This window comes from Athene cunicularia (genome assembly GCF_003259725.1).
Source record: "Athene cunicularia isolate RWA chromosome 4 unlocalized genomic scaffold, athCun1 chr4_part1, whole genome shotgun sequence".
Classification (NCBI taxonomy): Eukaryota; Metazoa; Chordata; class Aves; order Strigiformes; family Strigidae; genus Athene; species Athene cunicularia.
In genome coordinates, this window is record NW_020799098.1 from 32093551 (window position 1) to 32119039 (window position 25489).

The 25489-nt window shown below is 38.1% G+C and overlaps 1 protein-coding gene across 1 annotated transcript in view; it reads left to right on the forward strand.

The window, feature by feature from the left end:
* The first annotated feature begins 210 nt into the window (after positions 1 to 210).
* Positions 211 to 25489, forward strand: part of SLC7A2 (solute carrier family 7 member 2) — a 54603-nt gene continuing 29324 nt past the window's right edge. Inside the window, exon 1 of the mRNA XM_026847114.1 lies at positions 211 to 282. The gene's annotated coding sequence lies outside the window, so the exon portion shown is untranslated. The remainder of the gene's footprint in view (positions 283 to 25489) is intronic.

The window sequence follows — 25489 nt, forward strand, 5'->3', positions numbered from 1 at the left end:
GGGGGAGAGACGCACCTGAAGGCAGGTGGGCGAGAGGTGTGGGAGCTTATTTGCTGGTCCTGGGGTGGCATCTGCTGATACAGTAAAGGTTTGGAGGTGTGGATGGGGGAAACTGCCCCCCCCCCGGATCTCCGACAAGCTCGCTCAAGCGCTGGCTTTACCTGGAGGTGCTGTCCCCTCAGGTCTTTACAGAATCAAAGGATACAACCGCAATGCAACCTCAGTTCTTCAGTGCATTTTGCGAAGCTGGGGGAATCATGCTTCAGTGAGAGCGTGAAGTATGTACGTCCCTAACTGTTCCCTTCTGTCAACTTTGCACGTTTAAATATAGAAATGTGTTTGAAGTATATGTCATCCAATGTGTAATGCTACTGGCAGCTGGAGAAAGCTCCTCCAATAAAATAATGTTTAAAATTTTAACATATCTGAAGCAGCAGAACAAAATCCTTCATTTTAAAATATTGGTTATCGCTTGATTTATGATACCATTTGGATGATAGAGTGTTGTGGATCTCATGCAAGTCTTGAATCTGGGTGAACTCCATTAATTTGTCTGAACTAAGTGAGGTTAGGGGGATGAGGGATATCACACCACTTAGTTCTGATTGTGAGTGTAGTTTCTGCTGATGTTATGCCAGTGCTTAACACATCATTCCAACAAAAGTAACTTACCTGTGAAAGGGATAGAAGTTTCCTGAAGTTTGGCCCTGTGGAAAGAACTCAGTCAAGCTCACCCTCTGCTTCAAGTATATTAATACATGTATATATTTTAAAAGCTTTCAAACAAATTTCCCTTTGTATTCTTCCTAATTAAAACCAAAGCAAACACATTGAGAGGCATCCAGATGTTTCAGATGGGCAGTGTAAGACAAGGGATCATGGCATATAGAACTTCTGTATATTGAAACAAGCTGATGGCAGTTTGTTTATGCTAGAAAGACAAAACAAATTCTGTGAAAAGTTCACGTAGACACTGTGCAGATTCAGTACACAGTGGAACTTGGATTAGAATTTGGATTACACAGTGTGGAAAATGTTTTGAGTTCTGGTTTATGTTACCTAATGGCTTTAAAACATTAGGATTGACACTAAAAATAGGCATAAGGCCTATACAAAAACTAAACTTGTTTTCATTGACATCTATAATGTATTGTATGGTCAGACAGAAAAAGACATGGTGCCTGCCCTACTTCTCTGAGCAGGTGTCCATTGCTGCAGTTGATTCCCCTTGACACTCCTCCTGTCCATGCAATTCTTCTAAACCCTGCCGGGCTCTGATACAAATTGGGACAGGAATAAAACAACCCCACAGAGACATAAGTAACTATAATGATATCTTTTGAAAGGTGCAGTGACTTTTTGTATGAGTGACACACACTTTTAGTCTTTTGCCACGTTGCGATGAAGATGCATGTTTACTCCATGCATGGAGTAATCTTCTATCTAACCGATGTTACTAAAATACAACTTTTGATTATTCAAACTTGGATGAAGACTGGCACTTTGTGATGTTTTGATGCAAATGAAGTTTTCATCCTGAGGCTCAATGTGTTGGCTAGTGTGTACATGCATAAATGTGTGTACATGGTGTGATCAAGGTTCTTGACCTCAGTAAAACTGTACCTGGTAAGATGCATTAATATGTAGCTGCTTCTAGCTTTGTACACACGGATTAAATCAAAATCAGTTTCAACTTTCTTAACAATTTCATGTATTTCATCCTGTCTGTATATAATTCTTTTTTTTAAGCTTAAGGTTCTAGTTTACAAGGTGTAGTTAAGGATGGCAATGAATTCAGAGTCAATGTCTTAAGTTATTGATGCCATTTATTAGCTGTTTTATGGGGATATTTGCTTTATGAATATGTTGGCATAATAAGTGGCAGTGAGTACAAAAAACCAAGTAAGACAAAAGGAGAATAATAATTTAAAACTTAAAAATCTTACTTTTTCACTTTCTAAGTGTTCTGGCAACAATGTATTTTGAAGAAGGAGGCTTCTGTTTGTAAATCAGTGGTTTCAGATGGCTGTTACATGACTAAAACCATACAGCACTCCTAGGTAAGTGTGCTGGATACAAGGATCCAGTGGTTTAGAATTCCTCTAGGTGGAGATAATTGCAAAACCCGATGTATCTTAAGTGAAAAGATGTGAAACTTTATTTTTGCAAGTCTAGGGACCAGAAATAGGACAGAGATTAGCTCTCCAACTGTGAGAAAAACCACACATCATCTTCAGTCAGCGTGGTCTTCAGCTTGCTTGAAAATGCACATTGCTTCTACCTTTCAACTTGCACACACTGCAAAGTATCTGAGAAAATTGTGACATGCATTCATTGCAAAATGAGATGTATTGAAAGGTGCTGTGAAGATTTAGTTCCTCCTTTCACGCCTTGGCAGATTTTAGTTCATTTTGTAGTTAATTTTATGCTTAAAACAGAGGCTAACAAAAGGGAAAGACTGCAAATGATCAAAAAAAAAAAAAAAAAAAAAAAAAAAGCTAAAGCTAAATCTCATTCCCCAAGTTGTCACAGAGGTCATAAAATCATAAAGTTCTCTGTTTTACTCATATACCTTTTGATCATTATCACCTGTGTTGCTTCTATAAATATTTTGTCATCTGTCCATCATGATACAGATATATGTGACACAAACACTCCCAACACCACCACTACTCCACCCCAGCAAAACATGGCATGCTTTCCTGGTTTGTCTGCTGTCCTGTTTTTAACCAGAATTTTCCCCAGCTCATAGGATGACATTCTTCAGCGTAGAACCCTTTAGGGAATTTTTCTTTTATATAGGCATTACTGGGTAGGGCATTAATGTAAAATATAGCATGCATTGTAGGCTATTAGTCCTGTCTTTGACTTATTGTTCATTTTTTTTATACTAAAATCAGCAATTTCTGCCATTTCCTTTCTTCATCTCAGGTACTTCTCAGACAGTTAGTGATCTATTAATGCTGTATAGCCAAATATAAAGAAAACAGTTTGCAATGCCATCTGTATGCATATTTGTGACTTTAAAGCAAAACTTCATGTATTCACATTAGCTTTTTACATACTAAGGTATTAAAATTATTTTGTACGCTGCTGAAATCATTAAAAAGTATATAAAAATAATTGAAGTCAGGTTTCTGTGTGTAACATTTTTCACGTATCATGACACCTTTGCTGTTTATCACATCAGCTTTGATCCCTCAGTGTCACAATACAGTTCTAATGCTCAGTCTTGTCAGTTCTTCAGCCTTCTGTGCATTGTCCAGTTGGAATATGAATCATCCTCATTGCACCGGTTTAGTAGCTAACCAATTTAGTATTAGTAAGCCAAGTGACAGGGCTGTTGGAAGCAAACAGCCAAGCTTTCAGAAAATGACAAACGTGTCCTCCTCTCTGCTGGGAAAAGCATTTGTATAAGTGATCTGCCACTACAACTCCAGTGAGAGTTATAAAGGTTACTAGTAGGCGTGGCTTCTGGGATTCCTGTGTTTAGTCATTGCTGACAGTCATCCAAGATCCGCAATATTCTCTTGCCTGATCTCAAAATTGTAATTTCTGAGTGGATGCACTCCAAGGGGAAGATCATTTAGAATGGGGTCATTGTCTTCATGGGTTCCTGCATAGGATTCCATATGTGTGGAATGAGAGATTTCTGAACGAATTTCCCCATACTGATAGGAAATGTATTGCATGAGCTTGACCATAGCGTGAGCAGTTAGCTCGGGACATCTTGTTCTACACAGCTGGAGAAGAAATGCACTGTTACCTTGAATAAAGCATTCTGCTTGTGAGATGATTGTTGCAGATCTCCTAATGTTGAGATATGATCTACAGCAACTTTGTAGATGGATATCCTTTAGTTCCATCAGTCTCACCTGACCATGAACTCCCACAGAAATGAGGGTGGGCAGGCTGTGACAGTTTAAAAAGTTGATAGTCTGAGGGCTGGTGTTGGAGCTGTATCTATTGAATGTAAGTAGGGGAGAGATGCTACGGGAATAGCACACATAGACAATTGTCATATCTACACTTGCTTCACTGTGGCCATTACAATTCTCTCCTACACTGGATAGACTTCCATGTATTTGTGACGGCTGTGTATATATGTACACACAGCCCCAACATATGTTACGAAGAACTGAGCATTAAACTAGAGTACAATATTAATATGCTTAAACTCAATAACAGAGGCCATCACAAATAAAGTATATGTCCATTCACATATCATAAATTCAATAGAATCCCAAAGAAAGATCTAGCCTCTCAAAGTGTAGCCCAGGCTGCACTGAACTTTTGAGCAGTATGGAATAGCAATGGGAAGAACCCTGCAGCTCTGGTAACAGCTAGCTACTCTTGTTTGGGTTATGGCTTCTAGAAATAGCATGACATTATCTAGAACTAGTTTACATAAGAGTCCAGACCATAGGATGACTTCTCCAAAATTTATTTTGGAAGGGTAGAACCTCTCATTAGTGACTAAATGGCTGCACACATCTGACAAGTAGAAGCAAAACAGCCACACAGGAAAAAAAATGGAGGAAACAATCATATATAAACCATCACATTATTGTCATGCTTGTTCACAGTCTCCGGTTCTTCTTCTATCTCACTTTTTCAATTACCTTTTCCTACCACCCCCAGTAATTAATGTAGGTGACACGTAAAGACCTCCATGAAGTTGCTAGAGAAAGGTGATGTTTGGTGACCTCAGTTCCCTGTGACAACTCATCAGAAATGCAGTGGAATGCAACAACAGCTGGTGTTTCTGATAAGTAATCAGAATGGGCAGTCAGTGTTGGTGATTCAGTTATGCTGTAGATTTTGTCAGATGTACCACCAGAAAGGGATGGTACTTGATTAGATTCATGCAGTTGTAGTGATTGCTGGAATTGTGGCGAGCGGCAGTTTATCTGCTGTAGAAAGGTGACAAAATGTAGAAAGGTGTCAATTTACAAAATCCAAATAAAATTTTCTTCATAGATCTTCTGCAGGGAACTTGACTGTTGTCAGTGGAGACTGGACTGAAGGAAAAGGCAAACTGTACCAAGTGATCTTGCCAAACTTTAGTACTGTCTTCCATGTTTAATATACAGTTTATCGTCACCTGTGTTTTTTGCTTTCCATAATAAAGTGATTATTTTGTGAAATATGTGGAATAAATTTGTTTTTGCTTTAAAGAACATTCTTCTTTATGTGACTCTTTTCGGTGGGAGAGAGTTGGATTCAATGCAATCTAATCTTCATTTCCTTCACTGTGGAAACAGTGAATGATGTGGATAACCTGTTTTATAGCTGTGTGAATTTATGTAGCTAATCCCTGGTCCTTGCCAATTTTGTTTGAGGTTAGTTCTTTGTCTGGAGTTTGATTGCAAGCCATTTGACAAGATGGGAAAAGATTGTGTTTATTTGTTTGTGCAGTAACATGTGCATTGTGGTTATGGAATAAATAATAATTGAAATGGAATTTGGAAGGGATTATTTATTGTCCTCAGTTTCCTTAGATTGAGAAACATCTCCATATTAGCTAAGGAAAATGTAACATTTAGATATCGTGAAGATATCTGGTTACTCCCATGAGGATTTAAATTAATTCATCTGAATTCACTGTTTATGAGTGATTTGGTGTAATAGGGATTTTATTCTGCCCTTGAATGTTTTTGGACTATCATGCAGTTGAGAGAAAACAATGGGATGTGACTTGCCACTAAATACTTTCAGCGCTGTGAATTAGATGACAAAGCTTGTGGATATATAGAATTAGCATGAATGTGTGATTCTTTTCAAAGGTAAAGTGCTTCGGTGTGCTTTGTAGAAGCAGTTGTTTAGATGACCAGGCAGTATTTTTGATCCCTGTAATGATAATCTAACTTGCTTTAAAGTTTAAAGCTAATGGTAAGTATTTGAGTGCAGTCAGTTGCAAAATTTAATTGCTCTGTTCTGCTGTAAGGATTCAAAGAGAGGGAGAACTTTTAAGGGTAGTGTTGAAGAAGTATGATTCATGAAACATCAGGTTTATTGTGTGGAAATTGTAGGCCAGGAAAAAGTCTTGCATGTTTTTGCAATAATAGGTACATGGTAATTTATGTGTTCTGCTGTTGTTGTTTTTCCTCAGCAATACATTTTTAGAAAATCTGGATGTGTTATACCTATGCACTGCTTACCAAACTGTGTCCACCTCTCTTTTGTTACATTGATTCAAGGGGGGGGCCCTGGAAGATTACTGCTAAGGAGGGGCCATTCTGCAGGTGTAAGGAGGTCTTCTCCTGTGTGAAGAAGGAAGTCCTGAGCTGGGGACTTCCTTCAGGCCTGTTTGTAGAAGGCGCCTCATAGATATATGAATTTTGTTTTTCAAATAAATTATTTTTCAATAAGGCATGAATATGCACTAGGTAAATCGCCATGCTTACAAACTAGTAAGAGAAAAATTGCCATTATCTAGAACAAGATCAATAAAAAAATCCTATGTAAAATTCAGTGATATTAATTACCAAGAAGTACAGAGTGCTTGGTTAGAAATACTATAAAACTTGCATTTATACTATTCACTGTTAGATGGAAAAGTCCAGAGAAGTTGAAATTAGTACTTCTTAAAATACCATCTATGAGGAGACTTCACTATTGTATCTAATAAGCCTGCTTTGGGGTTTTCACCGTTTTAAGGTCATCTGTGTACCTGTCTTTGCCATCCCTTGAAGAGTATCTTATCCTTTCTGTTAGTTTAATCCTGTGCCCCATTCTGAATTGGCCCACATAATTACTATAAATAAAGATTAAAATATCTTTTCAAGTTAGTTCATAAAGTATTTTGACTCCTAAGGAAATCTCAGAGGTGACTTGCTGTTCCTCATATTCTCACAGTGCTGTCTTTCCTATTTCCCAACTTATTTTTCAGTTCCATAGAGACTGTTACACTTCATGATTACACCCCTTTGTGTGGAATAACTTGATGGTCTGTAGAGATTTGTGCTGGTGTAAACAATCTATGCCTACATACAGTCTATGCCTATGCCCCATACCCTGACCATGCTGGAGCTAAAAACATGTTTGGAAATAGATTTACGGAGATGAAGTATTTTCCTAAGGTCCATAACTGCCTTCTCCCAGTATTTGTATTTTTCTGCCTTCTTGTCCAGATCCAAATGGATGCTTGTCTTTTGTTCATTTATGCGAAAGATCTAAATACCTGACAGAAAGTAATCAACATCCTTCTTGGTTTTCAGTATCCAAATGCCTGAAACCAAACCTAGCACATCTAGTCAGACTCTTCTTGGCATCTAAACAACTGAGTGGAATTTAAGCACATTAATCACATTTAGTTGAGACAATATGCAGAGCTCCCCATATCACCAAGCTCTCTGTTTTCTGCTCAGAGAAATACATGGTTGATTGGTGCCAGAAAACATCTAGGAAAAAACTGAGAGAGATCATTGTATATGAAAGACCTTCTGGGCTGTATGGAGGCCGAACAGTGGCAAACTTATGCCACTTACGTGGCAAAAAAAAAAAAAAAAATTATGATGTTTTCTGAGGTAGTTTGTTTTCTGTAGCAGTGATGGCTGAAGATGAGATGCTGCATAGGGAAGCAAGGGTGATTCACATGGTGTTTGCTCCTGAGAATTTGAACAGGCTTGTTTAAGGCATGTGGGAGATCCAAATCACCTGAGAGCTTCAATTTTTCAGTCACATTTTGCATAAATTCTTGTGCTGTTTAGAACTTAGGTTATGAACTGTATCAGAGCTGCATTGTTCTCTGGCTTGCATGAAAACTAAACATGCGATGTAAGTAAAACATTCAGTGCTGCCTTGTTTACATACTCAGAACTTTAGGAAGAAGAGCGTACTTTGTGGTCTTTGGTTTTACTCTTGCTGACTTGCTAGCAGAAATTTCCTTGACAATAAAACAAATAGCTTAAAACAATGCCACAGTGGACACCAAAATTATTTAAATGAAGCAGGAACGAGTTCATAAATATGTTTTTCCATATAGGAGGTGTGATGTCATGATTAATGTGTGCTCTGCTGCTTTCTTTGTCGAGTATATTTTATTATCTTTTTAAACTAAAAGCAATACAGTGTTAGAGTTAGATATTGCTTGCCTGTTTAGCAACAATAATAATATTTTATTCTGCTGAAGTGCATGACAGTCATATTAGAGCTTGAATTCATGGATGCTTTAGGCCAAGATCATCATGAAGACTAACTAACCTGTGATTTTCCACACTCCCAAAAACCATGTATTTGTATTTTAGGGCTTAGTTTTATTGTAGCTCTGCCAATTACAATATGATTTTCATTTATGACTTTTCTACAGGTCTTGCTTTTTGTTCATTTCTCCACCTCTGCTTAGTTTCCCCTGCTTTCTTCTGAATGTCCAGCTTCTGAAGTTGTACATTCTTTTTGTGGGAATTACATCAACCAACTATTGCCGAGACTCCTTTAGATTTTTAAGACAATTAGAAGAAGTTTTCGGGAGTTAAAAACTAGATGTTCATATGTAATTTGGAGAAATCTCATTTGTCCCATGAAAATGCAACTTTCATCATGGTTGTAGAGCCCAATACTAAAAAATACTATGTGGTAACAAGTTATCATTTGCTCTGAGGTGTTCTGGTAGAATGACTATCTTACAGAAGCGAAGTGTTCACTGTCTGATTTTTGCATGGTAGAGAGAGAAGAAACTGTCTGAGAGGGAAAAATCAGCCCTGTAACATACTTCCCCTAAATAAAGGAAATCCTTTCTAATTGTTTCAACATTTATTCCGTAGTGGGACACTGCTTCTGAGTATCCAGTCCAGAATTGTTTGCAGTCTCCCATGCGATGTCCAACTATTAGAAATATTTTATTAGACCATTTTAATTTATTACATGCATGTGCTTTATTCTGAGGCAATTAGTTTCAACATCAGACTTAATAACCCCATTTTGTATTTCTAATTGTCCCAGATAAAAAATTTTATAAACCTTCCTGCAATTTTGTGGTACTCTGTAAAGCCTTCTGTGGTGTTTAATTGCCTATATACTTCACTTCATTAGTTGTCTAAGCAAATAATTTTGGATTTGTATTAAATAAGAGAGTTTTTTCCTATTTGACTGTTTTTCTGTCTTACATGGTAACAGATGGGTTGCACTTAGTTCAGTGAACCAGATGCAAAAAGCCAAATTTGCAGTAAAATACTGTTGATGTTGCATTTTTATCCACACACAATAAATTGTCAGCTTTCTGATTATATAAAGTGAATGTTTACACTATTTCATTGTAACTAATTAAAATGTATTCACTCTGCTCTGTGAAACAACTAGCTTTCCCAGTCTGGATGGGCTCATCAGTATAGTTTGTGCATTTCTTACTGAAGCTGTGTCAGCATGAGCAGCTCTTGTGTTGTGCTCCAGGCTGCTGTCTCTTGTTCCTGCTTCAGTAACCATCCCTCTGTGCCTGCACAGCTGTTTGTAGTACTGTTCAGTGAACTGGATTAGGAAACTAATTCATTTTTGTCCTTGGGATACTTTTGATTAAGGACCAGTTCCCTTTTCCAGTTTATCACATGGCCACACACATGGCTGCGCAGCCACAACTGGTGGATGGACACAGAGGAGAGAATAGACTAAGCTTAAATTGCACCACCATTGGGAGAAACTATCAAATATGCTCCACATAGCTGTGAAACATATAGCAATTTCTCTTATCCTCTCTGATTTTTGTCCTTCCTTTTAGATCATCATCTCTTTTATTCCTGGAGAAAGCATTAGTTGCAAAGCTTTGGTCATAGGAGTAGGTTATCCCTCAGACTTTTGAAATAAGTTTGGGTATTTAGAATCATACTCTTCCTGCAACATAGGAACTCCTGTAGAGTTCAGTTCCATAGTTTCATTCCTTTGGACTTTTATTACAAGGAAGTAATAATTTTTTAATCAAGAAGATATCACTTACCAAAAAGTGCATTTTTGCACTTTTAGGCTTGCTTGGTAAGTGACTTGTATGTGAAACTGATTTTATATGATTTTAGATAGTTCCTACTTTCCATCTGTTACATCTTTATTATAACTGTAGTTCCATTACAGCATATTTTACCTGATTCTGATCTCTGTTTGGCAATGTAAATAGGCAATATTTCCATAGTAACCAATGAAATTACTGATGTTGCAAAACATTGCTCTTCTTCCCCTCGCCCCCAAATCCTCTCTCAACTCTCATTTGCATTTATTAGTAGGCTATTATAAGTGATCAAAAGTCTTCAGAATTATTTTCTTGAGCCTGTTTATGAAAACATGCAATATTACAGTGTATTTGTCCAAACAACTTCATGATGGTAGGTACAAATTACTCCTGTAGAAGATGGTGGGTGGGATAAGTATCTTCCTTTATTCTGCATTAGGGAACAATGAAATACAGTATTGGATTTCCAATGCTAAAGCATGGCTGAAACGCAGCTAATAAAAGTGTGGGCTTCTGTGTTCCATATGGTTTCTAAGGATTTGTTAACAAACATTTCTGATAGCACACAAACACTGAGTTGGTTTAATTGCAACCGTTTGCAAATGGCAGAAAGGCAGCAGAAACATGGAATGATGTGAATGTGTTCCCTGGAGGGACAGCTTGGGGTTGGAAGTGGTGGCTGGAAAGAAGCCTGGAACTGTAAGCAAAGAAGTTTACTCTTTGTACTTTGACTCCTGCTATGTTCAGGGAAACAGGACTCTGGAAACACACAGCAGGGCATGTGAGATACGCGACACTGAATTTCTCCACCTCACTGGAGATTGCAAACCCTTGAAAACAGATCATCTGAGTCAAAAGGGAAAATTGTAGTAGTTGGTGAAGCATCTGCTTTCTAGGGAGCCAGCCTTACAAGTGCTGTACATAGAATCTTCTGTGATGGTAAACAAACCCCTTGAAAATTTCACTCAAAGGTTGGAGGAAAACCTGAAACAGTGGTGTATAGCCATTTTTTTCACAGTGCTACTTCTGTGAAGTGTCATTCTCATAAACAGCTAGCATGGCCACTGGCTTGAAAGTGGAGAGCTTTTGCATTTCTCTTAGCAAATTTAGCAAGCAGGATTTCAGGAACAACACCAAAAAAACCTCCACAAAACTCAACTTGGGAAATAAATCTGTGAATTGGACAGGTTATAGAAATTGCCTGCCTGGATGTAGAACTGGATCAGCCAGGGAACTTGCATAAGGCTGAATATTTTGTCACAGATTTCTACCCCAGAAGTCCAGAAGGGGAAAGGTTGGATTGCCCCATCAGAAATACTTGCAGTCCTTGACATTAGCATTTTTTGTGACTGATATAGTTCTGCTGAAATTTATTTGTCTTGGTTCAGTATTAATGGTAAATTGGGTAAATTACTGGGCAGAACAGAAAGATAACTTTTTGAGCACAGACTCTGAGGTAGAAGCCATTATAATAAACATGTTTTCTTGCCTGAAGAGGCGAAGCTTGATATTGTATTAGCCTTCGAGAAACAGAGAAGTGGGATATGCTTCAGACCAAGAAGAGCAAAATGCTAGTGTTAAAATCCCACTCAAGGTTGCAAAATGTGAAGCAGTATATAGCATGCATTCAAATTGATGTTTCAGAATATGATCCCACACCAGGCTGCAGAGTGAGGAGCAGCTGACCATCCTAAGCAGTAAAAATGGAAATCAAAAACATGTTGCTTCCATCCTGTGTGGGTTGTTTTGCTGGCCTTTGGTATTGATTTGACTATTTAGAGAGGTTCTTTCATTCCTTGTGTGTATCATTGAAGACCTGTATCAAGAAAGTATATCTGAACCTTCAGCCACTTCTAGGATCTTGATCGCTAGCAAGCATAATATGGCAGCATTGTATTGTGTGAGAGACCATGGGAACGTAGCAATGTAGCGTTGGAGAATTTTACAAATCAGAGAGATCCTGGCTGATACAGAATGGGGTTTTTTTGTTTGTTTTCTGTAGTGAATCTTAAGTTGGCAAGAAAGTCAGCATCCAAAGAGCAAACTATCCAAAGAACAACTAAAAGACTGGTTTTGTATGAGGATGAGTGTGTGACTGTTGTATGTGTGACTTCAGGCTTGTTGGGTATACCAGTTTGCTCTTGGATGGTAGGAAGAAGATACTGCCTGGATGCCTGCCACAGCCCATTTGCTATACTGAGACATACACTGTGTACTAAAAGGCAGATGCTAGGCCCTTTGAACTAGGTGGACAGTTATCAGTATGAAATTTATATCAAAAGGGAAGTGAGAGAAGCCTACTTCGTATTAATTAGATAAATGAGCTCTAGAATTCAACAGTACCTCTTATCTGGATTCCAATTTCATGTATTAAGACCATCTCAGCACATAGTGGGGATGAGCTTTCATAACTGTCTCCTCCAGAAACTGAAAGCACAGCTGTGGAAACTGAAGACTGAAATAAATAAGTAAATAAACCCCTCCTATACATACGCAGCCTCTGTAGGTTTCTGTTCTTGTATTTCTCAGATGCTTTTTTCTTCAGTTTGCACTGAAATAAGAGTATTCACACTGAAATAAAGGCATGGCTGAAATAGAACTTCAGAAGTATTTTCTTAGAAGTAAAGCAGAGCTATTAGTCTCTATATTATTTCTGTAGAAGCCTTATTATACTTTTTGAATTTCAGATCAAATAATTTGGAGTCGGAGGTTCATTTGGCATTCCTATCAGACAGTGAATACCACATCAGGGTGCAGGGTGTGGTGTCTGTATTCAGTTCATTGCACAGAACTTGGAATGGAGTAAGACTTAAAAGTAACTTTTGTAACCAGTATTCTCTAAATATTTCTATTTCCCTAACATGTACCAGTAATGTTCCAAACAGAACAACTGACCTGTCCAAGTTTACTCAAAATGGATTTGTCTTTTGCAGGTGTTTCTGCCAGTGAAGGGATCAGATTTGACGCATTATTATGAGTCATACACCATCAACATTGCTGCGGTGTTACATTCTAGACTTTAATCTTGCCATTCAGACTGTTGTGGCATTTACAGGTTCTTAGCTTGCCTGACAGCTCTGCGTTGCTTGAGGATATACTTGTCCTTACTCAGTTATGGTTGCACCAAAAAGGAATGATATTTTAAGTCTGCCATTTCACAAAGGTTGCAGCTGGCATGGCCACTGAAAGAAGCAATGCCACTTGCCTACAGCAGTTCTCCATATGTGCCCTGCAGTAATGCTGGTACAAAAACTTGTGCGGCTCTATAGTGAATTGTACCAGAAAACTAATCTGGGTCAAAATGGACTGTTTCCCTGTAGCTGCTCAGTATTACTGTGGCTCCATTCCCCAGTTGAATTCAATTCACAGCCACAGAAATGTTTATGTTGGCCCAAGGGAAGAAAGCAGGAGTGAGAATCCAGTCAGGGTACACCACTTATTTTGGTGGAAATGCCAACTTGAGGTGTTAGTTCAAATTATGCCATAACTACTGATGAAGTGGTGGCAGCAGAGAGCATTCAGGTGGGTTGGCAGACCAGCTGGCAGCCTTTGCAGTTGAGGACTGACTGTTATCTGTGTGCAGTGTCAGTGTCCACTTCAACAACTGGAGCAGCTCTGCAGGAATTAAGCTGTAGAGGAAAACTGGTGCTGTGGATTCACTGACCATACCACTTATGTTTCGGTATGTGTGGGAGAACTGGGAGGACTTCAGCTTAAGTTTTGTCTGGTCCTGCAGACTGAATTTCCATTACCAGTTAGAGTGTATTAGGTGCTGTCTGGAGCACATACTCAAATTTCTTTAATCCAAGAGGATGGTTCTGGATTGCTCCATGGAGTGAACCAAAACACAGTGAATGGTCAGGATGACTGGGAGAATAGCTTTGAAAATATGCATCTGATCTGAACAAAAAAACCAATGTAAACGCACCAAGGGTGAGTCAGCTCTGCCTATACATGCTGCAGTCAGATCATTGCACTGACTGTGCTATCAATGGGGTTTCACTTGTCATACATCACCCTCTCATTCTTTCAGATTCCATTTCAAAGCTTGTTTCAGTGACAGTTCTGCAGCTGGTCCTGAACGAATCATGTCCCACTGTTGCTCTCCAAGCTCTGAGACTGATGCATTCACTCTTGGTGGTGGGAACGGTCAGAAAGAGAGATAAGATTCTAGCACCATTTCATTACCTATCTCTATCTACCTTGGTAGTAGTCCATGAAAATTGAGCTAAGTATGACACCATGATGTCTAAGTCAAATAACTCTTTTACTGGACTGTTCATGGTGCACGTATGTGCTCTCATGAAATTTAGTACCCAAAGGGGATTTTCTTATTCCAGATTTGAGTGTGGATCTTCAGCTGATGGAGTTTTGCCAAAAAGAGGGAAGTGTAAAGACAGTGCTTGAAAGAGTTACATTTGCTGTGTAATGGAAAACATTGAATCTGCATAACCTAAGAAGCACCAAAGAAAGAAACCTGGAAGTAAGAATTTAGGCAGGAAACAATCTTATTGGATTGCACTTGGACAAACAGTTGATTACTAAAAAGTAATTCTGCAGGAAGCAGCCAAGCTTGAATTGCGAGGTGAAGAAAAACAGTTTCTGGCCTGAATCAATTGAACTTTGTTTGAAAGATGAACTTTACAAACCATTTACATTCTTATTTGAAGGTATTAGCAGCAATGGCTACACTGGAGCTTGTTGTTTTGACAGTCAGGAAGATTGATTGCACATCAGTAGGAAGACAGATGAACCCACCATCCCACACACTTTACTTTTATTTGGTTGTTTGACCTCTACTTTTCTTATACGATTGATTATTCTTAGATTAAGCTCTTGGACAGGCCTTGATTCTGAGCTGGGTGTTATTGCAGTATGAATAATTGCAGAGATATTTTTTATTTTAGCACGGCTGAAAAGTTTTGTTTCACTAACTAGGACTCTAAGTGTATTTATGGAAAGAATTTTGCCATGTGGCTACAATCTGTAGTAAATTCAAGTGCTTTTATAACAAAGCCCTTAATTTTGAAGGGATTTCAGTCTTTTTGATTATACATAACTGTTTGAATTTCTGGATCAAGGATAACGAATTAAGTATTTTCTTTTTCTTTTTTAAAGGAATAAATGCTGACTCTTCCTTCCCCTCCTGTTCTGGAGCTAAACCAGCTTGGCAGCAGTGTTTGAACACAGTTCAGTTAAACCAGTTTTGGAACATAGTTTGGCAGGCCAGAATGGAGTAAGGCCAAAGTTATGTTAGAGCTAAGTTTTAAAACCTAATTCTAAGCTAAAATTGTAGCTGTAGTGAGAATGATGTAAATCTTGAATACAATGTCTCTTCCCTTGCCTCACTTTTTCTTCTTTCTCCGGTTAGTCAAACTGTGCTAGACTGCTAGAAACTGTGCTCAAACTTCTCATGGATCTTACAGCTCTTCTGCCCGAGCCTTAGTCAGTGTGGACACAAAATTACCTAGTTAACTAGCTCTTTGAGAAGCGGCTTGCATTTTAGTCATATTATCATCTGGTAAAATTTCACTTACCTTAAAAATTGTGTGGAGCCTATAGGACTGCAGATAACCAATCTTTTTCTTTGCTGTATCATTTCTTGCAAAATAGTTGGATCAAAGGCTGTTTCCATCTCACTTGATACCTTCCATTGTTGTACAAACACAGATAATTTCAACTGCTTTAGTTTATCTGCTGTTGACTTTAGAAGTACAATTTGCAATATGAAAGGATGACTGCAGGATATTATTTCTAAAGTTTGTATAAAAGTGATTGTGCATCTTTTTTCCCACAGTGAAAATGTCTAGACTTTTCTGAACCTTTGTAAAGCTGTTATCCAGACAAATTAGTTCCATGAATTTGAGCTACATCAACCTCAAGAATTATCCAAATAAATGGGGTCACCAAGTCATTTTACTCTTAGCTATAATACAAACCACTGCTTATAATCTGAAAAGCTGACAGATATGAAGAGAAAATAGCTCATCAGCTACAACTTTTTTTTTTTTTTCCTTTAACAGGAAGATTTTTAGTTCATTTGAGTGTTAAAAATATTTCACAGCAGAGTGGGCATTCTGTTGCATAATAATTTGGGCTGTCTCTGGGCATTGATAAGTTGTATTAAAGCATAGATGTCATGAGGAATAATACTGCCCAGACTAAGAGTTAAGAGTCCATGTAATACCCAGTTAGATTTTTAGGGAGATATTCAATTCATTTGGGGAAGAGGGAGATGTCATACACCAAACTGTCAGTAGCTTCTCTTTGATCTTTTATACTGTTTCTGAATTCATATCAATGCTAAAAATTAACTCCTCCATATCCATGGCTTCTCATCTGGTTTTGATTGTGCTTTCCAAATAGCCTTTTATTCCAGCATGTTCTTGTTACTTCTGCCTTCTTTGTGTGCCATATCTCAGTTTGATAAACTGTGAATAAAGAAATCCTCTGAACTCTACTCACATTCACTTAGAATCCACCTTCTCTCTTTTACAAAAAACTTCTCCAAATGTGCTTTTTCAATTCCAGGCAGTTAAGACTGTGATCATTATTTTGTTTGGTCTTTTGTGGAAGAAAGGGGATTAAAAAAAAAAAAAAAAGTAGTATGAGTAAATTGAGTTAAGCAAAGTTTAGGGAGAGCCAGACTCATAGTTTTAACAATTTTCCCAGCTGAATGATACTTTCATGCTCTGTTTATGTGTTTTCTTTGAAGAGAACTTGTTATCAGAACACAACTTTAATTACATGAAATAGCTTTCTGAGAGGTTTCTTTTTTTCAGAGTCTGCATTATAGAAACTTTAGGAACAGGTAGAATGAAAGACAACATGAAATTAACTCTTGAAGGAGTCGTGACATTGTCAACACATCACTGATCCCAGTGTGTATTTTGTGGTGATAGGCATGAAATGGTAGATTAGCTGTCTCTGCTTTCTCAGAGGCATTTTCTGCCTGTTTGGATGATTTATGTCTGGGTCATGACAAAATTTCTAATGTCACACACTCATAGAGCTATCACAGCAGAGAGCAAAGTTATACTTAAAAATCCAATAATGGGGTCTTTATTCTGAAGAAGTAGCTGTCTTTGATCTGTTTGATCAGATCTGTTTGATCTGTTTGGCTCAGTAGCTCTACTTCATTTTTCTCCTTTCTTCATGTTTTGGCTTAATAGCTATGATCAGTTTCATATGAAGCATTGCCGTCCAGTGCTGAGCCCACTGATGTCCTTCAAGAGTAAAGCCATTTTTTCTGCTCTGGACAAGTAATCCATTTTCTGTTGCCTGCCCCTAACATCCTTTTTAGAAGTATTCCTGGCTGTTGCACAGTTGTCTGCAGTTTGTGATGGGTTTTGTAATTGCCATCAGAAGACCCTCTTTTAAAGGTCAGTTTTGAAGATAATGAATCAATTCTAATGCTTTGGAGATTTTTATTTTTGTTTCATTTCTCTTTATGATTGTAGGGAATTTCAGAGTAAGTGAAATACGTTCAACATATTTCTGTTATGTTCAATGTGTATGTTCAATATAACATTGTTAGCCTTGTGAAGTCTTAGCCTTCCTGCTTAGAATGCTACCTAGCTATATTTCACATGTAGAATAACTTGCCTTGAAAAATTTTAGAAGAAATACCTATTTATGTTGTAGAAGAACATCACTTTTCTTTTTCAGACTTTTACTGTCAGGGTTTTCAAAGATTTCTCTCAACATCATGTCAAGAAGAAACTGTAGTCTGTCACCATCCAGTTCATCTTCAAGGATAATCAGAGTGAGTTAGGATGACTGTTAGCACTACTCGAGAGTTACACATGAGGAGGTAAAATCTTTTTGTAGAATTTTTTTTGTAGGTAAAGTAAATGCAAATGTTTTTGTACGCAGCTGTCAGTCTTCTATGGCAGGTTTTCGTAAGTATCTGCAGTGCTATAGCAGAGCATCAAGTTTCATTGATTTTGTCTTCTATTTTAAAGTTTTCTACCTGCAGAGTTTGGAAATAGAGAGGAGGTTAGCCTTCAGGGAAATCCCTGCCTAAATTGGAAGAAGATGGTAAATAATTTCAAGTGGCCATATGGGAGTCTGATTTTTATTTTTTGTTCTAGTAGGAAATTCTGCTGTGCATATAACAATAGATTTTGAAACTGTATATGGCTAGCACCAAAAAACATGTTTAATTTGTGTACCACTGAAGCTTTGCTGGTAAGTAGAGTCACTCTTACTTCAGGAAGTCATAAGGACCTCTTTGCCCTTCATATACTTTTACCAAGACCCAGACTTCCTGCCTTAGATTTCCAAACCTCCGTGCTATTTCATTACTTTAATTAGAGCTTGCTATTTGTATTTTAAGTATACCAGATTGATAGCATTTGAGAAGGATATTTTTTCAAAGCTGTTTGTCACCTCAGACCCAATAACCTGAAAAAAAAAAAAAGGTAACTACAAGTTATGGGAGTTTGAGCTCAGGGAATGTTTGGTTCTGCTTTAGCCTCTTCAGCTGCTGGAAACTGGAGTTCTGTATGAGAAATGCATGTGCATTGCTGGCTGCGTCTCTAGGGGCAGAAATAAAGGAGCAGTAGTTTGGCAACTGTATGCCACTGTGACATTTTCTGAAGGCCAGTAAAGCAATGTATAGGTGAAAAAGAATCTTAGCCAAGATATACTTGCTGACAAGTTGATTATCATTTAAACTAGCTAAGAATATTTTTAGTTTAGGCATGCAGGATTTTACACCATTTATCTTAATTTTGCATAACAAAATTCATTATATGAGTATCTGTTGCTAGTGTAGAACAATTAAAGCTTCATGTTTTAATAGTATTTCTATGTGGAATGTGTAATTACTCATTGTGACAAAGATTTCTTGCATTATGAAAACGTATATCATTTACAAATCATACTAACCTATTAATCAGATTCAATAAAAATCGGTAAGTTGATGAAATATTCCATCTAGTACTAGTAAGGGAAGTGGTGGCATCTTAGAATTAGAAGTCATTTCTGTGGCATTTTGCCACTCAATATTTTACTCAAAGGGGTTGTGCTTATTCTAGTTACGCTCTTAAACAAGAAGATCTCAGAAGCTTTTTTCAAACAGTTGGTAAAATGAGATGCCTTACCTGGCTGTAGTTTCCCACAAGGTTACCCTAGATCACTGTATTTCAACTAGCAATGTGTTTTCTGGGTTTGGCCCTTGAGACAGTGGATCTGTCCTGTCTACCTTTTTTCTTCTGGGGCAAGTAAGGAATGGTCTGTGGTCAGATCCTGCCTCTGCGCAGACGGGCAGTTGGAACTCAAGTTGCTGTCATTGCCTCCAGAGCTCATGAGAAAGGGAGGGAGAAGGACAGTTTTATTCCAAAATTGTGATCCAGCCATAATAACAATGAAGGCTGGGCCACCCAGAAATAAGCTATCCTTTTGTGTAGTAGGCACTGAGAAGCAATCCAAGAAATACTATAGTTTGCACTCATGCACACAAACCAACCCACATACACACAGAGTATGTGGAAGAATATCTTTTTGGTGATAACTCGTCTAGTTATTTGCAGTATCTGGACTTTTGGGGGCCTAGCTTGTGCATTTGAGTTGATTTTTTTTAAGCAAGTAAAATTGGCTGTATTAGGATCTAGTGTTTTATGGGATTTTCCCCAAAATGTATTCACAGCATGGCTGGAGATGAGACTAACTTTTGTATAGATTTAGAAAAAGCAATTGATTTAGGAACAAATAAGGGGAGAAGTAATGTTGTTTTGCTTAAATAAGTGGATGATAAAAAAGACAAAAGATGTGAACATGCAGTTAAAGAACAAGTATGAGATGATTTGGTAACTAAATGTGCTTGATGTTCTGTGTTGCTAATGTTAAATTCCTATCAGTTAGGGGAGGATGTTTGAGGAAATGCATAATTACCTGTGTGACACCCCCTGACCTTCTCAGTCAGAAGTTGGTCATGCCATTCAGGATCATTGGATGTGACAAGGGACGAAAGTGACTAAGGGGAAGAGGTGGTATAAAATGTTTGCTGAGATGTTCTGTGTTCACTGAAGATAGAATAAAAAGTTACAAATTTGTGGAGCTTTCTGTTGCCACAACAGAGTGAAATTAGAAAACTGGATTTCACCCAGTCTTCATGTGGGGGAAGAGATGGGCTGTCCCAACCACTTTCCAGTTGCTGTGTGATTCAAATTTTTCTGAACACACATTTGCGAGTAATTTATTATAACTAGTGCATCAGTTGGTACTGCAAGTATTTTACTGCAAGCAACATTTGTGTGGTTTGTTCCCCTCTGCCATTTGGTAGTCAGTGAAGTAGCTGCATTGGTACAATAAGTGCAATTTAATGCTCAACTGACATGATTTTTATAAGCAGAACGGCCTCCTGGAAAAACTGCAGAACTGCTAAGCTGCTAGCTTTTCTAGTACCCTCCAAACAGTTTATATTGAAGATAAAGTTGCAAGTAAAGAACCATCATGCTGTCTGGCTGGGAGTACAGATACACGTGCACATGCACAAGTTGGGCTTTATCTAGGATGTTTGTGTTATTCCATATGTCTTTTATTAATTTCAGGATATTAATCACTTTATGAACCTATGCTTGTGTCATCATACATTTTTTTTTTATGCTCTGCTGAAATGACTCTTCTGCTATTGCTAAACTTGTTCAGGATTTATACCAAGAGATCTGGCTTCTTCAGGCAGACTCACCAGTGTTTCAAGCTTTATGCATTAAGTCAGATCTGCATAGATCTGTGAAGCAGCAGCCTTCATCATGGTTATGCAACTATCATACATAGCTGTTATTCGATTAAGATACAAAAGCATATTTCTTTCTTAAGGGAAGTTAAAAACTATGTATCTTCAGAAGATGGTGAACAGAGCCTTGCTGTCTGCAGTGCTCTGTTATGTGACAAAATGGAACACTTCAGCTTGTGCAAGTGTAAGCTCTCCGGAAAGCTGCAGCACATGGTTAGGCTAACATAGGGTCACTTCCCATAGCTGTTGCTCGGCCACTTGGAAATCTGTGATCAAGATCTCAGTGTGTGACTAGCAAGGTCAGTGTTGGTTTTTGCTGTTTTAAAGTCTTGGTCATGTTTTACTTGTGAGATGTTACTTGTGGTCAAGCTGTTTATTGACTTGCTTAAAAAATACTGAGAAATTTGAAAACCTCTTCACAAAACTACTCAGTTGAAGGTTATAATGTTCTTCAAGGTCTGTTTCTGATGCATTATATTCATGATGCATTCTGGTGCTATTTAAAGCCAAGAATGAAAAGGGAACTCTCTGGCATTAGTTGCCTCAGTTATATGTTAGATGTTGGGATTTATATGATCTTGACATGGACAGTGTGTATTCAGAATATCTGGCTGGAATGTCTACATTTAATGTCAAAGGGTAATGCTCTGTAACAGGGTTGCTATAGTGACTTGGCAGTGACCTTATTTTGGGGATTTCATATTTGAAAGAGGTGGTGTTTGATTTTGCAGGGTGCAGAAAGTACCCCCAAGGAATGCAGCGTGGTCTTAACACCCCTAACTTCAGAACACAGAATGCTGTTTATCACTTCTGGGATTAAGCCTTGCAGATGGAGCTTATTTATATTGTGTGAACTAACTATCCCTGTTTATGTTGTTTTGTATTGTTCTGATATATAAGCCTAAAATAAATCACTTTGACCACTGGTTCTGTCTGGTGTGAGAGATGTCTGCCAGTGGTGTTGGGAACATCACAATTCCATTTTCACACAGAATGGAAGTAAAATACTTCTCTGATTTAATATTTATAGTCCAGTACAGATCCAGTGGTATCCTACTTTAAATACTTCACCCTTATTTCAGAGCAATATTTGGTTAAAAAGGACATTTGCCAAAACCTGTATGTAAGAATCTCTGAAAATAATTCTTACCACCTTCATAAATGAAATATGGAATATAAACAATATGTGTGTGAATCTAATTCTTGGATTTCTGTAAGCAAGAGAAAACAAACTTGGCTTTTAAAAACTGTTATAATTGGCAGATAATTAATACGTACTTCATTTTAGAGGTTCAATTCTGATAAAGTTGTAACACCTTGATTAGGCGACCTAGGGTTTGGTGGTTTTTTTGTAATCCCTTTAAGATGGCATCTTTTTCATGTGCCATAAAAAGTCATGCAGAAACAAGTAAGATGTGTAATAGGAATTCCTTCCCTTTCCTTGCTCCGTGATACTTTTGTAAGTGAAGCTATTTCTGGTATCATCTATGATTCCTTTTAGTCTTAAATTAGATACATTCATCCTTTCTCTCTCCTCTGCTCTGTTCTTCTTTCTTGGCTTCTATAGAAAAAAGTAGAAAAGTCCACTTTTTAACTGGGTTATTTTAAACAAATGTCAATAAATCAATAGAGAAAATTAACTGCACTGTTTTTTAAACAAAAAGACCCAGTGGACCCCCACTGGTCTACGGTGCACTGGTCAAATGGGCCAAAAGGTGCTGTGACCTAGGAATGGGACTGGGCAACCTCAGCGGAGCAGGAATCCCTGAAGATGATACCACTTCTGCCATCAAACCAGCTAGCTGAGGCTAGGAAGGGAGGAGAGAAATGTATTGTTAGTTCTTTGCTTAATTTCCATTCTTACACCATGAAATTAGGCTACGTTTTGAGCTGTCAATCTGTTCCCTTTGTGGCTCCCCTGTGGAGGCACACAGGAGCACACAGCCAAAGCCATTCAAAAACTATGTAGACTTTATAGAAATTTTAGAAGGCACCTCAGGAGTTCAGAAAGGGCTGTCATGATTTCTGCTTCAAAATTAGTGGCTAAATCCCTTTCAGAGAATCACCAGCTTTTGTGCTAATCAATACAACTTTCAGAGGGGAAAGTGTTGGGATTTAGTTTTGGTCCTGAAGTCATTGCTCATATCTTCCTATTAGCACAGAAAAAAATATTCCAGGATTGTATTTGTAAATACTTCTCTACTACTTTGTCAGGGTTTTATTTTTTTTTATTTTGTCTGCTTTTGAAGAGGACAGAATAGATGAATTCATTTGATGTTAGCTTCTAAGAGGCTTTTGCTTATGTCTTACACAAGAGGCTGTCATGGAAACTTAGTAACCGTGGGGTGAAAGGTAAAGCCCTGTTACTCATTAAAGACAGCTTGAAAAAGAGTAAATAAAAACAGCAACCTTCATATCATTTTTGCAGACATTTTCCGGCATGGAAAATGATTGTTAATTACATACCTCAGAAATGAAGTAGAAATGGAGTTATAGAAATTTTCTGGACAAAACCACTTTTTATAGGAAAACTGAATGTTCATTAAAGATAGCAACTGGAAAGGTTTCCCTTTTTTGATATAGGGAAATAATAACACTTTTAGCCTTCCCAATTGAAAGATTTTTAAAGAAAAAACAAAACAAAACAAACCCATCAAAAGTCCTTCACAAAAAATTCCTGCAACAATAAAAAAATCTAAGTTAACTGAGAGAAGAGATTATTTGGCTGAGAGGAAAAAAGAGTAAGTGGAAGGATGACAGTCCTATATTATAGAAGGACTAGGAAATAAATTTTCTGTAGGTTAATTTAGGTAATGAAGAAAGTGATAACTAGAACAAGGCAACCGTAAAAAACTACAAAGGAAACACATTCAAAACAACTAAAAAAGTACTATCTTTGTAAATAATGATATAACTTTTAGTAATAAATAACTCAGAGCCCAATCATTTGGGTAAAAAGCTTGGTAAGTTGTTTTTTTTCAAAAGTTTTGGTACTTAAGTACCAAAAATAGTACATAAGTACTATTTTAAGATGTCACTTGCATTTACATAAGCTTGGATAATTACTATGAAATATGACTAATTACCTACCTAAGTTGCCATTACAAGAAAATATACATGGTCAGTGGTATTTTACCACACATTTGGCTCAAGCATGGGCTGTTGTCAGAAATGGAATACTTTTTTTTTTTAAAGTTTGCTTCAGTTTGAGATGTTGTGAATTCCACCAGCCTTATGGAAAAGCAGAATAAGATATTATCCAATAGCTTACTTCTCAAAAAATGCACAATGTCTTAACAATTTGTTTTCTGGTAGAACTTTCTCCTTGCTCTTATTGAAAGACCATTTGTAACATCATGCCTGTGATGAAGTGCGCGCATGCCTCAACTGGCCTGTGGTGCCTTCCTCATGCTCCTTCCCAAGCCACAGTGTGGAGCTGTGTCTGATGCTGCTTTCCAGGTCTCTGGAAAGAAGCGAGACCACTTCATTTTAGTCTTTGCAAGACAGAGCATTGCACTTTATTTTCAATTACTGAGCAGGTGTTGATTTTAAATTTGATTTTGTTGTCTCTTCTTTGTATACATTACAAACTTTTCTATCTATATTTCTTATTTATATTTATCGTGTATTCAAGGTGTGTATCTGGGCAAAAAGAGTATGTGTGAATTTTCTTCTTCCAGAGAGTATGGCTTTAAATATTTCCTTCTCCAAGGCTTCTTCAAATCTCTGATTTTAGACTTGGGGACAGCACTGTGACTCAGCACTGCAAACATTTTCTTTAGACCCTTGGGAATATTTGGAATTCAACAAATGATAGCTAGTAGCTGCTTGGGACATGCTTAATATTAGGTTAAATGATTCATTCCTGGGTCAAAATAACTAGTAGGAATTTGTGCCAATGTAGCCTTCTTCTTGTTACTTATGAAATACACATTTGCAGATTTACTCTTCATGAGTGTATTAGTCTCATAGTATATGATCATTTGTGCTGTATTTGTGTGGCGGGGATTTGGTAGCAGGGGAGGTATCTACAGTGGTGTCCCCCTGTGAGAAGCCTATCAAAGCTCCCCCAGCTCAGAGTCAGTCCCACCTCTGCTCAAGGCTGAGCCAATGTGACAGTGGCCGCACCTCTGTGATAACATATTTAAGAAAGGGAATCCGGGAGGAGGAGTTGGAGTAGTGAGGAAAGGTTTTAGGGACACCTGTGTCTTCCACCTGTTCCATCCAGGTCAGTGGAAGAAAGAAGGAGGAAGGAGGGGGAGTGCATCAAAGCAGAGAGGCCCCATGTATCCTGTGGTGAGATGGCAGCACCACTCCACTCTGCCACCCAAGGAGGTCACTGGAGGAGCAGAAATTTACCTACAGCCTGTGGAGGGAGGACCCCTGGGACTCTATGGGAAGAAGAAGCCCCCACTGTTGTAGTTCAGCACTGGGAGGACTGCAACCCGTGGGGGTGACCCACACCGGAGCATCTTGAGAAGAATGAATCCCATGGGGAGGATTCATGGTGGAGAGAGTTTGTGGAAGACTGTCTTCTATGAGAGGGATGTCCCATAGAGCAGGGGGATGAATGCAGAGGAGTAGTTCCCCTGCTTCTTGGAGGAAGAAGCAGTGGACTAACTTCATCCCCCATCCCCTGCCCCTGTGCCACTGGGGAGGAGGTAGAGATATTGGGAACAAAACTGAGCCTGGGAAGGGATGGGTAGGGGGAGGTTTTTTAAGTGTTTTTTTAGATATGGCAACGCTTCTCACTGTCCCATTCCATCTGTTAAGTGTCATTATCGTTAGTGTTTTGAATTAAAGTGACATTCTTT